This window comes from Phragmites australis, chromosome 14, assembly GCF_958298935.1.
Source record: "Phragmites australis chromosome 14, lpPhrAust1.1, whole genome shotgun sequence".
Classification (NCBI taxonomy): domain Eukaryota; kingdom Viridiplantae; phylum Streptophyta; class Magnoliopsida; order Poales; family Poaceae; genus Phragmites; species Phragmites australis.
In genome coordinates, this window is record NC_084934.1 from 18,600,185 (window position 1) to 18,615,475 (window position 15,291).

A 15,291-nucleotide genomic window follows, 5' to 3' on the forward strand; every position below is an offset into this window, starting at 1 on the left:
AACATCGAAGGCACTTTGAGAATAGCGTTATCCTGCAAGGGAAGAACAAGAAAATATATGGCATCCGATCGTATCATGGATGCTATGATGCCCTGTCATACCCTCTCTTTTTCCCTAGAGGTGAACTCGGCTGGCATCCCGATATCCCAAATGTTGGTGTGTCCATCGATGCGGTGACCGCGGCTTGTATGGCTCGTGGTAATAATCATGAGGACCCATGTTAGTGTTCTCAAAAGATGATGTTTGCACCGTCAATTCTTGGCATTGTACTCGTTGATGTCCAACACTAACTTTGAACGTCATATGCTATGTGCAGATTCTAATGGCAGGCTATGCGTGTCCGTGCGGGATTACTACTGCTACAAATTCCAGATACGGCCAGGGATATTCAACCCAATACTGTTTGGCAAGCGTCTTTTTCAGCAGTTCACGGTCGACACATACATCAAGATCGAAAGCTCGCGGCTGGACTACATATGGGCTCATCAGAAGGAGTTAAGGGCGGACCTGTACCAAGGCTTGGTGGACAGCGTGCATGCCGGGGAGGGTAGAGCAGACGCGGTTGGAAAACGGACCGTGCTGGCTACATCATTTATCGGTGGACCTCGGGATAAGAGGCGTCGGTACATGGATACTATGGCTTTAGTGCGAAAGTATGGGAAGTCGGACATCTTCCTCACAATGACATGCAACCCAAACTGGGATGAGATCACACGTGAGCTCTACCCTGGCCAGATACCCCAGGATCATCCGGATCTCGTCATGCGTGTTTTCAGGGCAAAGCTAGAGGAACTAAAAAAGCAGTTGCTTGATAAGCACATGCTTGGCAAGGTGAAGTCCTACGTCTATGTGGTTGAGTTCCAGAAAAGAGGTCTACCGCATGCCCACTCCCTGCTCATCATGCAGGGGCGGTACAAGCTCACATGTCCGGAGCAGTATGATTGTATCATCTCTGCCGAGCTCCTGGACAAGCGTAAGTACCCAGAGCTATACAAGATGGTCGTCAAGCATATGATGCATGGCCCTTGCGGTGTGCTGAACCGCGATTGCCCGTGCACGAAGGACCGTCCGTCATGCAAGAATCATTATCCGCGGCCTTTCAACGCGACTACCTTACAAGGCAATGACTCCTACCCAGTGTATAGGAGACGCGATGATGGCCGACATGCAATGGTTCGAAAACACGAGCTATACAATAGGTGGGTCGTCCCATATAACCCTTACCTACTACGACTGTTCAACTACCACATCAATGTTGAGGTATGCTCGAGTATAAAGGCCGTTAAATACCTATTCAAGTACATATACAAGGGCCACGACCGAGTGTCTGTGACTGTGAACGAGGCTGACAGCAATGGCAACATCGATGAGATCAGGCAGTATAGGGACGCGAGATGGGTGACCCCTCCAGAAGCCTTGTGGAGAATATACAGCTTTGACCTGAGCAAGAACTCACCACCTGTGATGCAACTACAACTTCATCTCCCGAATATGCACATGGTTTCATTTCAAGAGGGTCAAGATATCCAAAAAGTGCTCAATCGGGAAGACGCTGAGAAGTCAATGCTGACAGAGTATTCTCGAGGCGAACAGAGTACATGAGCATGCTCAGGGTATCTTGTATCGGGATTTTCCCGAGTGGTATACTTGGCAGAAAGGTAAAAATAAAAATTTCTGGCAACGAAGGAGACGAGAAGGTGGACAGATTGGTAGAATCGTGTCAGCTCATCCAGCCGAGGGGGGACGCTACTACCTACGGGTTCTCCTAAACCACGTGACTGGCACCACCTCCTTTGCTAACCTAAGGATGGTTGACGGTGAGATCCTACCTACCTTTCGTGAAGCCGCAGAGAGAAGGGGCCTGATTGAGGCAGACAACACATTGGACGAGTGTCTTACGAAAGCCGAGTTGTTCCAAATGCCACCATCTCTCTGAAGGCTCTTTGCAACAATATTGGTATTCTGTGAGCCCAGCGACGTGCGTGGACTCTGGAACAAGCAACGGGAGGCAATGTCGGAAGACTATCGTCGCATCAATCCATGCACACTCGCGGTCCAACAAATGGTATTAATAGATATTAGAAACATGCTACAATCAATGGGTAAAGATATACAGTCGTTCCCTCTCCCTGAGATCGACGAGGCACATGACACGACAAACGGTGTGCCCAGGGAGATATTTGAGGAGTCCACGATCGAGATTGACCATGAGCACGCAACTTTGTCGGACTCCCTCAACGCCGAGCAGAGGGCCGCCTACGATGAGATTCTATCTGCTATTGACAGTGACGAGGGCGGCGTGTTTTTCGTGGATGGACCAGGAGGGACAGGGAAGACTTTTTTGTACAAGGCATTGCTTGCAACGATACGCGGGCAGGAGAAGATTGCCGTGGCAACAGCTACATCCGGTGTTGCAGCTTCCATAATGCCTGGAGGAAGAACCGCGCACTCACGCTTCAAGATACCACTTAATGTTGACGATGGTGCGTTCTGTAGCTTCACAAAACAGAGTGGGATTGCTAAGCTTCTGCGGGCGACTTCACTCATTATTTGGGACGAAGCCTCCATGACTAAGAGACAGGCGGTGGAGGCGCTGGACAACAGCATGCGTGACATAATGAGCCGACCAGAAGTGTCGTTCGGTGGGAAGACGGTTGTGTTTGGTGGAGATTTCAGGCAGGTCCTCCCTGTTGTCCGAAAGGGGTCAAGGGCTCAGATAATTGATGCGTCGCTGCGTAGGTCGTACCTATGGAATTTCATGCGTCACCTAAAACTTGTACGCAACATGAGGGCACAGAGCGACCCGTGGTTTGCGGAGTACCTACTGCGCATCGGTGGTGGCACTGAGGAGGCCAATGGTGATGGCGAAGTACGTCTCCCTAGCGATATATGCGTGTCGTATAAGGGGAGGACACGAACCTCGATAAACTGATAGATAATGTTTTTTCAATGCTTGATCATAATATGTCGGATCCAAACTACATCACCTCGAGAGCCATCTTGTCCACACGGAACGATTGTGTGGACCAAATTAATATGAAGATGATGGGTTGCTTCCGAGGGGAGGAGGTGGTATATCATAGCTTTGATCGTGCAGAAGACGATCCCCATAACTACTACCCCCCTGAGTTTCTTAACTCACTGACACCGAACGGGCTACCTCCACACGTTCTAAAGCTCAAGATGAACTATCCTATCATATTACTTAGGAACATTGACCCCGCGAACGGACTTTGCAATGGGACGAGCTGGTGGTCCGGGGGTTCCAGAGAAATGCAATAGATGCAGAGATTGTGCTGGGGCAGCATGCTGGAAAGAGGGTCTTTCTGCCTCGGATCCCCCTGTGCCCCTCTGATGATGAGATGTTCCCTTTCCAGTTTAAGAGGAAGCAGTTTCCTATCAGGCTCAGCTTCGCCATGACAGTCAACAAGGCACAAGGGCAGACCATCCCCAATGTCGGCATTTACCTACCCGAGCCGGTGTTCTCTCACGGTCAATTATACGTCGCGCTATCTAGAGCCACCGCCAGAGCGAACATCAGGATCCTCGTCGTCCCAGCTGATGACAAAAAAAAAAGAAGTGCTCAAAGCAAAGTGGGACATAAACGAAGAACATCATCTATAGAGAGGTCCTTACGGCATAGGTGAGGTATTGTTTCCTTTTCTGGTACTCTGTAGAGCTTAGGTTAACATGTGTCTGACATAACAATTTCCTTTTGTAAATAGTTACAATATTTCACCTAAAAGTTGAAGAAGTTTGCCATTTTAATATCTCAGGAATTGAAAGAAATGATTAGTAGTTATGACTCTGTTCAAACATTATACTACTGAATTTTGTTGATGTGATGCAGACCGTTGCATAACTATCTTCTTGGCATGTCTCTGCAGAGAAACATTCATTCATACATTTATGCTCCAAATTGTTGTTTTGTCTACCGTTGCATAACTATCTTTCTTGGCATGTCTCTGCAGAGAAACATTCATTCATACATTTATGCTCCAAATTGCGGTTTTGTCTAATCACTTGAATAGGAGGGACACTCATATCCGACAGGTCAAGATATATGGCCCACGCCCGTAAGTTGGACTCCATACAAGCACCCATCTATCCATGTATTAATTTCTTTAGGATAGTTTATGTTTGACAAGTTCTGATACTGGCTTGGCGGAAAAGGTAAATGCCATACATTGTATAATGTTAGCATTCAGTTGATGATCCATTAGCTTAGAATAGAATCAATGTAGAATCGGATGCTTATATAATGTCAAATACTTTGCCTCCTATATGACCTTGATCGAATTTGCTGTTACTCTTGAAATCCTCATTCTTATGATGTCTCTTGTTTTCAGAACCCTGTTCCCCACCAACCATTTCATTTTACTTAAAGGGAATTCATAATATATACTCCACTGTTAGGTGACAGTCGATGGACATACTCCACTGCCTACTCAAGACTAATGAAAGCTTAGGAATCAGAGTTCAGGTTCCCAGTGGGAACCCTGATTGTGCTTCATTCCTCCCATAATGGCCATGCAGAATTCAACATTGAAGATTTGAGTAATCTATTGGAGCACCAGTTGGCTCCCTGAAACAGCAAACAGAGAATTGTTTGCTGATTTGTCTGTCTGTACGATTGTACAATTTGTACCCATGTAATCTAACATGACCCACCTCCATGTGCGAGAGAGGTCCTCTGGGAGAGCATCGTCCGCAGAAATCTCTTGCCTCTTATTTTTACCATGTACCTGGTTCATTTGATACAATTTATTTATGATAGTTATCTTTTTTAGAGGAGTTTATGATAGTTATCTTTTTCCATGTACCTGGTTCATTTGATACAATTTATGTACCTGGTTCAATTCGTTTTCATCTCATTTCGTGCTCCATCAATGGTATCCTCGAGTCACGTGTTCTCGAAGTCGATTCGCATTCCCTGTAAACACTCTACTGCTGCGATATTCCCTGTAACAACAAGAACGGTCATTGGTACGTTCCATGTAACAAGAACGGTCATCGGTACGTTCCCTGTAACAAGAACGGTCTTTGGCAGCAAACATAAAAGGATAAAGAAAGCCAAAAAAAAAAAGAGAATTTCAGGTTGAGACGCATTATTTGGGCTGATTCCAGACTTTCTTAGACCATTCCCCTTTCCACCTGGGCAGCAGGCCCTTGCTCTCTCTATTGGGCTGAGGTCCGGACCAAAGCACATCTCACGTTGCCTTTTCCTTTCAGGCGCAGGACTCATCTCCTACCTCCAACCCTTTGCAATCCAACTCCAGTTGAGGCAAAACCATATAGAAGCTATTAATTAAGATAAGTATTGAGTCCTCAATTGAATCCCCATTTTATCTGGAGCCAAATCCAGTCCCGCTCATCCGCTCAACCCGCCACCGCCAGCCCCGCCCCCGGCCGCCTTCTCTGCGCGCCCCCGACGCCCCGTCGTGGGCCCCCATCGCCTTGCACAATGCCCTCGGCTTCTCCGCGCTCCCCCTTCCCGCCCTCCACCCCCGGCTTCTCCGCGCTCCCCCCTCCCCGCCCCCGGCTTCTCCGCGCTCCCCCCCTCCCGCCCTCCGCCTTCTTCGCGCCCCCCTCCTGGCGCCCCTTCATGGGCCCATGGAGGTTAGCCTGCCGGAAACACCGCCAGCCCTGCCCTCCGGCTCCTCCGCCCCCCCTATCCCTCCGCCTTCTTCGCACCTCGCCCGGCACCCCATCGTGGGCCCATGGAGGTTAGCCCGCCAACAGCACCGTAGAAAACACCGCTAGCCCCGCCCTCGGGCTCCTCCGTGCCCCCCTATAAGAATTTTGCTGCTTGTTCCTTTCCATCTCCAAGTGACGACGACAACGACGAAAGAGGTGACACTGAGGTAAGGCGCTTCTGTCCCCCTTCGAAAGCAAATCTATGCTAAAGCAACTTCTTTAGTTCTACTTTGACTTTGATATATTTCTGTATTTAGTTTTCTGATATTAACCTGAAATTGTGGGTAGCTTTGGTTTGAGGCTATTCACTTTTACCTGTTTGGTTTACTGAGAATGATTCTTCTTCATACCCGTATTAGATACATGCTAACTCCTGTTGTGCAATCCTTTACAAGTGCGAGGAAACATATTTTGCTAATATGTTACTTGTTAATGTGTATAGTATAGTCTGAATTACAAACTACTCCACCGGGCATTTCTGCATTTGAAGTTAGGCATACTATAGACTCTGATTTGAATGGGGTTTGTTGGTTTCAGACATGCTGCAGAGTGCTGTATTGCGAGAACATACAAATATGAGAGCATAGATATGCCAATGGTCAACACAAAAAAGGAAAAAACGAAAATACAGACCAGTACTGTGCAACCTAAAATACTTGAAGGTGCAAATTGAATGATTGGCTAGGTACTGGATGTGTTTTTGGTTATTTCTTCATTTCACTATTTACTGATGTTAATGGTTAAAACAGAATCTTATTCTACTATTTTACAATACATTAGAAACAGTTTCAATGCGTAAGTTATAAATGTGGTTACAGTGTTTTTGCACCTAGACTTCCACCTTTTGTCAATATTCCAAACAGACTAAACTACATAATTGCCATATTATGAACTGATGTTCTATCTGTTGCTAATATGTTACTTGTTAATGTGTATAGTATAATCTGAATTATAAACTACTCCACCAGGCATTTCTGCATTTGAAGTTAGGCATACTATAGACTCTGATTTGAATGGGGTTTGTTGGTTTCAGACATGCTGCAGAGTGCTGTATTGCGAGAACATACAAATATGAGAGCATAGATATGCCAATGGTCAACACAAAAAAAAGGAAAAAACGAAAATACAGACCAATACTGTGCAACCTAAAATACTTGAAGGTGCAAATTGAATGATTGGCTAGGTACCTGGATGTGTTTTTGGTTATTTCTTCATTTCACTGTTTACTGATGTTAATGGTTAAAACAGAATCTTATTCTACTATTTTACAAATACATTAGAAACAGTTTCAATGCGTAAGTTATAAATGTGGTTACAGTGTTTTTGCACCTAGACTTCCACCTTTTGTCAATATTCTAAATAGACTAAACTACATAATTGCCATATTATGAACTGATGTTCTATCTGTTGCCACATTTGCAGCTACATTAATTTATTCCAGATTTTTATTTGAATGTGGTCCCTCAATTTCACATGCTGCAGAGTCATATTTATTGCCAAAAAATGAAAACAGGTGATGATCAACTTATGGCTAGGGCTAATGAAAAATGAAACACAAAATAGAGTCCGTTATTGTGCAACCACTGTTCTTTGTGGTCTACAGTATAACAAGGTTGTGTAAGTGTAACAATCCCATTGTTCTAGAATTGGATGTCTATTGCATTGCTCAGGTTAATGAAACTTATATCTAGCTACTTTATAATTTTGCTCCACTTTAGCGTAGGATTGCCTGTGTATCCTCTCTGGGTGACTCAATGGCCTGCTTGTGTATTTGGGGATGGCAATAAGGTCTGAGGGAGCAATTAGAGTAGGATTGAATGAAGCTGGTCCCTATTTGATTCCATGATATGAACTCACTTTATGCATGTTTTGTGTTGCACTGATGAAACTTGAAAAACCAAATACAAAGATCAAAGACTATACTGTGCCCCCATAGAACTCGCTGTTACTTATGCATTTTCTGTTACACAAGGGAATTATTTGCTTTACTTGTGATGCTCATTTGTTCTTTCAGGTTAGGATGAGGCCATTGAAGCGTAAGAGAGTTGAAGCGCCACGGGTCCCAACGCTCGAGGACATGCATCCTTACACCACGTGGAGTATGTGTGTCCGGGTGTACCACAAATTCCATGTGGAGAGGTTCGCTGTTGGCAGGAAGAGGCTCAGCATAGTGTTACTGGATGAGAAGGTAGTACTTATGCACACATTTAATTTCAGCTGCAATAAGTAATATTTTAATCAAAGTTAGATTGTCACAATCTATCTACTTCTTTAGGGTAAGAAAATGGCAGCTGTCATATATGATGACGAGGTGGATGTTTTGAGCCATTACTTGCAGAGGGACGGGTATATTATGTGTGGCGGATGTCCACAGAACCAGTTATGAGAAATCAAGACTACATGTTTGCAGATAGTCACTTTGTGTGTCGTTTCACATCAGTGACAGCACTTAATGAGATAAGAAATGTGAACGAGCAATTTATCCCATTATCTCCACCGTTTATGCCTTTTGACAAAGTTTGGCAGTTCACTCTGAATAATGATATGTATGTTGGTAAGTGCTTCAGTTTCTTTTTACATCTTCCAAATGTTGTTTTTAACAAAAGTCCTATTAATTTTTTCCTGTTCAAATGCTAGATGTCATTGGCATGGTTATGTATGTGAGTTCTATGGGGGCACAAGTACAGTTTCTACAACCGAAAGGTCCCACTGAGAAATATTGTTCTGATGCACAGCAGGTATCTAATTCAAAGTTCTTACATTTGTATTTTAAAATAGTGCTGAAATTGTAATTGTTTTTGCAGCTATAATATTGTGAAGTTAGTTGTATGGGACAAGTTAGTGACTGGTAATCTAAGTACCTGGGAGAAAATCGCAGAGGACCGTGCTATTGTTGTGGCCACGATGTTAAGTGCAAAGCGCGACGGTAAGTCCGTAAGTGCATGCATTATTCTATTCCTTATCAAAAACACGATAATAAACTTACCTAATATACACTGTTATTCTGTCTTCAATAAATTAGACCGTAGCCTGCACACTACGGATTTTAGTAGGGTCTACTTTGATCCGGATATCGCAGTTGCACATGAATTACGACGAAGGTAATTGGAAGTTTGATTGCAACTATATTGTTATTTGGTCGATGTGCTATATTAATTACTTGCAAATAATTGTGTAGGATCAATAATGAGCTCAGCAGGCCACCCTCTCCATGAGTCAAAGAAGATGAACTATGATCATGTTGCAGAACTGGAGTCTTAGCATAATAGGACTATGTTTTATTTAAGCGTCGATCTTGTACATGGTGCAGAACCAGTACTCAATAAAGTAGTATAGATTGTCAAAGATGAGGTAAGGGGAAGATGATTTGTAGCAAAGTTTAAGTTGTGACGGTAGACGCTGAAATCTTTAGTCATTCTTTTTTATTGAGAAAGCATATGGGAACTTCGTGTCAATCAACATATACATTAAGTTTCAAATAGTCTTGCTGCTTAAGAAATTCTTTATTTGTATCTTGTAGCATTTCAACCTTTGTACCGTTATTTTGGAGAATATTCACTGCAAAAATGTTTATTGGCAGCATTTTGAGTACATTTGCTATATATGCCTATTTATACTTTACACCTGCACATCCTTAACTTACAAATACTCATGCAGGAACAAACTACGGTGATGATCAGAGTCTATTTTGTCAATAGCACCAGTAATCTGTTTGTACATTTTAAGTAGGGGAGATTCTGCCTGCGTGGATTAGCTGGGACGGTTGTTGTTAGTTGTCTTTATGCTTCATGTATGCTGTATTTGAGTTCTGTAGCTTGGTAAGGGAGCTGCACTGGACAGTTTTGCAGCGTCATTCTGTACAAGTTCATGACAAAGGAATTAGGTCTCTGGACTTAATATTTACATAATCATGAATTGATGATGCAATGACTGGGCATGGTTAACACACAAGAGAAAGATCGATTGGCATGATGTATTGAGTATCTTTTTTTGGCGAAGTGAGCAATATGCAATCTGAATGTTCTTGGGTAACGAATGCATAAAAAGCTTAACAAGTAGGACTGATTAGAGCCGCCATGAAAATGCGGCACATGCAACCTTCCCTAGATGACATGTTCATATTATATGGGTATGTGAGGTTTTGGAGGAAAATTACCATTTCCTAACAATATTTGCACTGTTTAAGTTCCTGCTGCTTGACATTTCCTAACATTGTGTCCATTGTGTAGCTTATGACTTGTGTTGAAAAAATTAATCATGGTTCCTATATCCCCTGCCTGTTTGGTCTATATTTAAGTAGTTTTTATGGTGTAGGAATGTCATCCATGGAAGCGATTCTGTGGATAATGCAAAGAAGGAGATTGCTCTTTGGTTCCCTGAAGGTGTCGCAGAGTGGAGGAGCAACCTTCATCCTTGGATCTACGAGGCTTGAGCTTCGGGGTACTGGATGCCTGGTTTCCTTCAAACTTGAGTTTTGTCTTCAGACTTTCCTGTTGGCTCTGGCTGTAGAGTCATACTTAGTGCTTTGTGATACATAACAGTCAAATGTGCCTGAACCTATATGGTTTATGAGTTCTGCCTTTTTGCCTGCTTTGATGTACTGTGATTGTCGAACAAGAACAACTGATGTGATCTAAAATAAAAACAAGAAGGCCAGTTTTTGTTAGAAATGTCATATCGTTTTAATTTCATTTGCTTTAACCGTTTGAAGCTTGCGGATCCTGCATTGCTCGATGCATTGTGAACGTAACAACCAATGTGATACAAAATTCCAAGACTTGTGTCATTCTTCAACAGTTTTGAGCTCCCACAATCCTACCTACTTGAATCTTTATCCTGCAGTTTAAATGAGCAGTGTTTGCCTGGAGCAAAATCTCAATGCCATGATGGGCAGACTGGGTGCAGGTTACACCAACAAAGTATGACAACCATTGTCAGTGGGCATATAATGTTCAGTTAGAGAGCACTTGCAGACTACAGCGAAAGTATTCATGGTACTACTACATACACGTGTTGCTTGCCCTCTAGCTGTCAAGCAAACTTCATTTCAGTATTAAACATATTTACAAATTTGAAACTGTTATAAAGTCCATATAGTAGCATCGCCAATGCGCCACAGCTCTCCCTGAATAACACGCCACCTCCCCTTGAGCATCACCAATGCGCTCTGCACCACCGTCATCGCTGCCGTGTGCCGCTTGTGCCGCTTGTTGAATTCCGCTATGGCCGCCGGGAGACCCTGTCCTTGGTATGGGGTCATGAGCCAGGGAAGTAGAGGGTAGCTTGCATCTCAAACTATGTACTCCCTAACCACTAACCCTCTAGGAAGCTCTGCTTGCCCGTCCAGCCTGACGCCTTTTTCGCACAGCCTGTAGAAGCTCAAATAGAAGCTCAAATTGTACAGAAAATCACTTGTGTGAAGAAGGCTGCTTACTGATAACGAAACAAATTAGAATGTTAACGTAGAATAACTACACAACTATACAAAACTCATCTGAAGAAAATAAGGATCCCAATTGTGGATTTCAGTAAAAATGAAAAAATATGCGAAGCAGTAAAGTTACCTTAAGAAATTACCAAAGATTAAATAATTACCACTAAGAAAAAGGATTAAATAATTATGACTTACAATGCAAACATATCAATTAAAAATGTGTGTAATTATGGCATACGAATACCAGTCATATAACATTGCATAGAACTTTACCATGTCACGCTTATGCTTCTCTGCAATTTGCTCTCGCTCCTGCTGTCGCAACCTTTCACTTTCCTCACAAACCTTTTGTTCAGCCCACATTCAATCAATTAGATTGGATTCAGGCTGATACTCACCAGCCTTTGCAACACACAAACTGGAACATGTAATATAACATTGATCAAGAGCAAGAAACCACATGAAGCCGGGTACAAAGGTCAGGAATCCGAGACGTTCAGTGTGCACCAACTTTAGCAATGTATCAATAAAATCTCCCATCACAACTCTCATAATTTCATATGCCATTATATTATGATCCAATTGAACACTTAGAACGCATACTTAACGAAAAGCAGTACAAAATCCTTGTTGAACAATGTAAAGCATACAAAGAAATTATGAGAGTATGCAAAACTCAACTGAAGTATGCAAAACTCAACTGAAGTACAAAATCCTTGTTTGTACACTTAGAACGTACAAAATCCTTGTAGAATAACTACACAAGTATGCAAAACTCATCTGAAGAAAATAAGGATCCCAATTGTGGATTTCAGTAAAAATAAAGAAATATGCGAAGCAGTAAAGTTACCTTAAGAAATTGGATAGCTTTTTATGATGCTGAGTTCACAGAATGTACTACATCTCCAACCTCTTTTCTTCTGCCTTAGCAGCTATACGAGCGCGAAGCATCTAAACAAGAGCATCCAAAGATTAAATAATTACCACTAAGAAAAAGGATTAAATAATTATGACTTACAATGCAAACACATCAATTAAAAATGTGTGTAATTATGGCATATGAATACCAATCATATAACATTGCATAGAACTTTACCATGTCACACTTATGCTTCTCTGCAATTTGCTCTCGCTCCTGCTGTTGCAACCTTTCACTTTCCTTACAAACCTTTTGTTCAGCCCACATTCAATCAATTAGATTGGATTCAGGCTGATACTCACCAGCCTTTGCAACACACAAACTGGAACATGTAATCTAACATTGATCAAGAGCAAGAAACCACATGAAGCCGGGTACAAAGGTCAGGAATCTGAGACGTTCAGTGTGCACCAAATTTAGCAATGTATCAATAAAATCTCCCATCACAACTCTCATAATTTCATATGCCATAATATTATGATCCAATTGAACACTTAGAGCGCATACTTAACCAAAAGCAGTACAAAGTCCTTGTTGAACAATGTAAAGCATATAAAGATAAAATCAGCCCGTCAGATTCAGCTCTAGAGTCCGGGCACCTGCATGCGGCGGCTGGCCTCGGACTTCTTGCCACCGAGGAGCTCGTCGAGGACGACCTTGAGCTGCTTGCGCTTCTTGGACTTGGCGACCTTGAGCTGCTTGAGCTCCGGGACACGGGCCTGGTAGGCGCGCTTCAGCGATTTCTCCCGGGTGCGCTGCTCCAACGGGATCGGCTTCCGCGACGCCACCACGGCCGAGGCGCGCCCGGTGCGGGGCTCCTTCCAGCGGTGGCCCGACACGCGCCCCGTGATGATGCTGTCGTAGGTCGGCTGCCCGAAGGAGGCCGACCGCCTCGATGGGTCAGACAGGGACGACACGGAGCTTCAACGGCCGGGGCATGTCGGCGTCGAGGTCCATGGAGTCATCAGCAGTGGCGGCCTCCTCGGCATCTTCCTCCCGTCGCTTGCGCTTGCCGCGCTCGCCAACGAGGCCCTCGTCGAGGTGGGACACCATGGGGGAATCGGTCGGGTGCTGGGGGCGCGGGTTTGGGAGAGAGGAAGGCGGAGGCGAATGAGGCCGCACGTTCATTGGGGTTTGCGAGAAGCGGCGGCTGGTAGAATGGGCCGGGCTGGGACGTCTACATGCTACGCAGCCCAATTTTGGCGGGGGAGCGCAGAATGACGGACGGAAGGAAAGCATGTATTCTCCTACGCGGACGGATGGATGGAAATGTTTGTATTCTCATATACGCAGACGGACGCACGATGGATTGACGGCACACGGTGGCGGCGCACACCGCACGGCAGGGAGCACAAGCCAAAACAGAGAAAATTTCCTATTTTCCTCCATCGCCAAAGTTCGTCGGGGATCCGACGCTGACGTCCTACGAGCACGAGCAGATCTTCGACGACGTTTTGGTGAGTTTCAACATTAGTTCGGCTGTTTGAGTGTTTGTTAATCAAGGAATAAATAGAATATATTAGTTAGTGTTTTTGATTAGATCATGTGTCAAACTGCATCTTCGCTGTCAGTAGCGACCATGTATAACTCGTGCTATGTACTGTAACATCTTTTTGAAACTTTCGATCTATTCTAAATGTGCATATGGTCACCTGTTTGTATGCTGAATGTAAGGTTTAGAATCTAGAAATCAGATATTGAGCATGTATATGTGGGTTTGAGGGTTACTTGTGTAAATTAAATGATAGATTTTTTTTATCAATGAACTGCCAAACCATTCATTAGATGTTTGCTTGAATTACTATGCCATTCATTGGTTGTTTTCTTTAATTATTATTACGTACCATACATACAGTGTGCATAAATCAAATAATAAGTTGAATTCTTGTGCCGCGGCTTTGATATCTCAAAGTACCGTGGATTTGGTAGTGACAGTGTAAACTGGCATATTATCAGAACATATTATGTGTCACAACGGTGGCTTGGTGATTACATTGGGTATTAGTGGTACTAATGGCTTATTTGGTTGTAAACACGAATTATCGAGCTTTCTACAACAAAGCGTTCGCCATTAGTACGGCAATTTTTGGTACGAAATTGTGCGTATGCCATATGCATGTGAGACATGCAGCCAAGAAAGTCTGTGGTGCATAGAATCAAATAAAATACTCTGAGCCAAAGTAAGAAACGTTTTGGATGCTTGGTTTTGGTTTGCAAAAAGCGAGGGGTTTCTAGAATTTCGTACAATATTTTTTCTAGCTTTGCTGACTGTTTTGGAATTCTTTTTATGATTCTTGTACTGCTCATCCCAATAAGTAGTCTTGCTCTTGTCTTGTGGTTTTTGTTTGTTGTTTAAGCATGCATCAGTGCTCCCATGTAAAAAATCATGCAAGGAATTTTTACATATTTGCATGTCAGGTGGTAGAGATTGATTGCCTTCTACATGCATGTGTGTCATAGATGGATTATTTTGAGGATCAGAAAGAATTAACTGGTATAAGTCTCGACATTCAGATGTTGGAAGAGAGCCAGAGCACATTAAGCTGTACACTATCAAAAGTTATATCATGGCATAACAAACCAAAGAAGACGTATATAACTAGAGTTGCACCGCAAGGTACATATTTTCACTACGTTTGTTATTCTTTTTCTTTAGCTATATTAGTCTCTTATTCATCTGTTTTGTTACAGATTATATTTGTACTGAAGAAGATATTGCCATTGTCGAATCCATCAAATCATCACCTAAAAATAGAATGCTTGTGGACATCGATGATGCATTCGTAGACAAGTTCCATTTCGAATACCTTCTACAGCCTAACGAATTCTTAAATGATGAAGTAAGTACACATGCATAAATCAGTTATATAACATGGCCCTATAATTTAATCATAACTTTTAACTTGTAACTATAGGTCATAAGCGCATATATTCATTGTATAAGGGTTGAAGAGCATCTACATTATAGGGCTGGTGCAAAAGTCTTCGTAGAAAATACTTACATTTCTAGCATTCTAAAGCGTGATGGCGAGCTTACTATGGACAAAATAGATCCTAGGTATGACACCATCGAAAAAAGGGTAGATAATTATCTGAAGCATGATATGGTAACAATCGACACCATATCTATCAATTTTATGTTAATATATCTGTGACTAATGCTTACGACAAATATGTGCTTTAGGTATTCATTCCAATTAACATCACATAATGCCATTGGTACCTAGCAGTTGTGAACGCC

At 43.0% G+C, this 15,291-nt stretch overlaps 1 pseudogene; it reads right to left on the bottom strand.

The window, feature by feature from the left end:
- Positions 1–11,409: 11,409 nt before the first annotated feature.
- LOC133891356 (uncharacterized) lies at positions 11,410–13,213 on the bottom strand (annotated as a pseudogene).
- Positions 13,214–15,291: the final 2,078 nt, after the last annotated feature.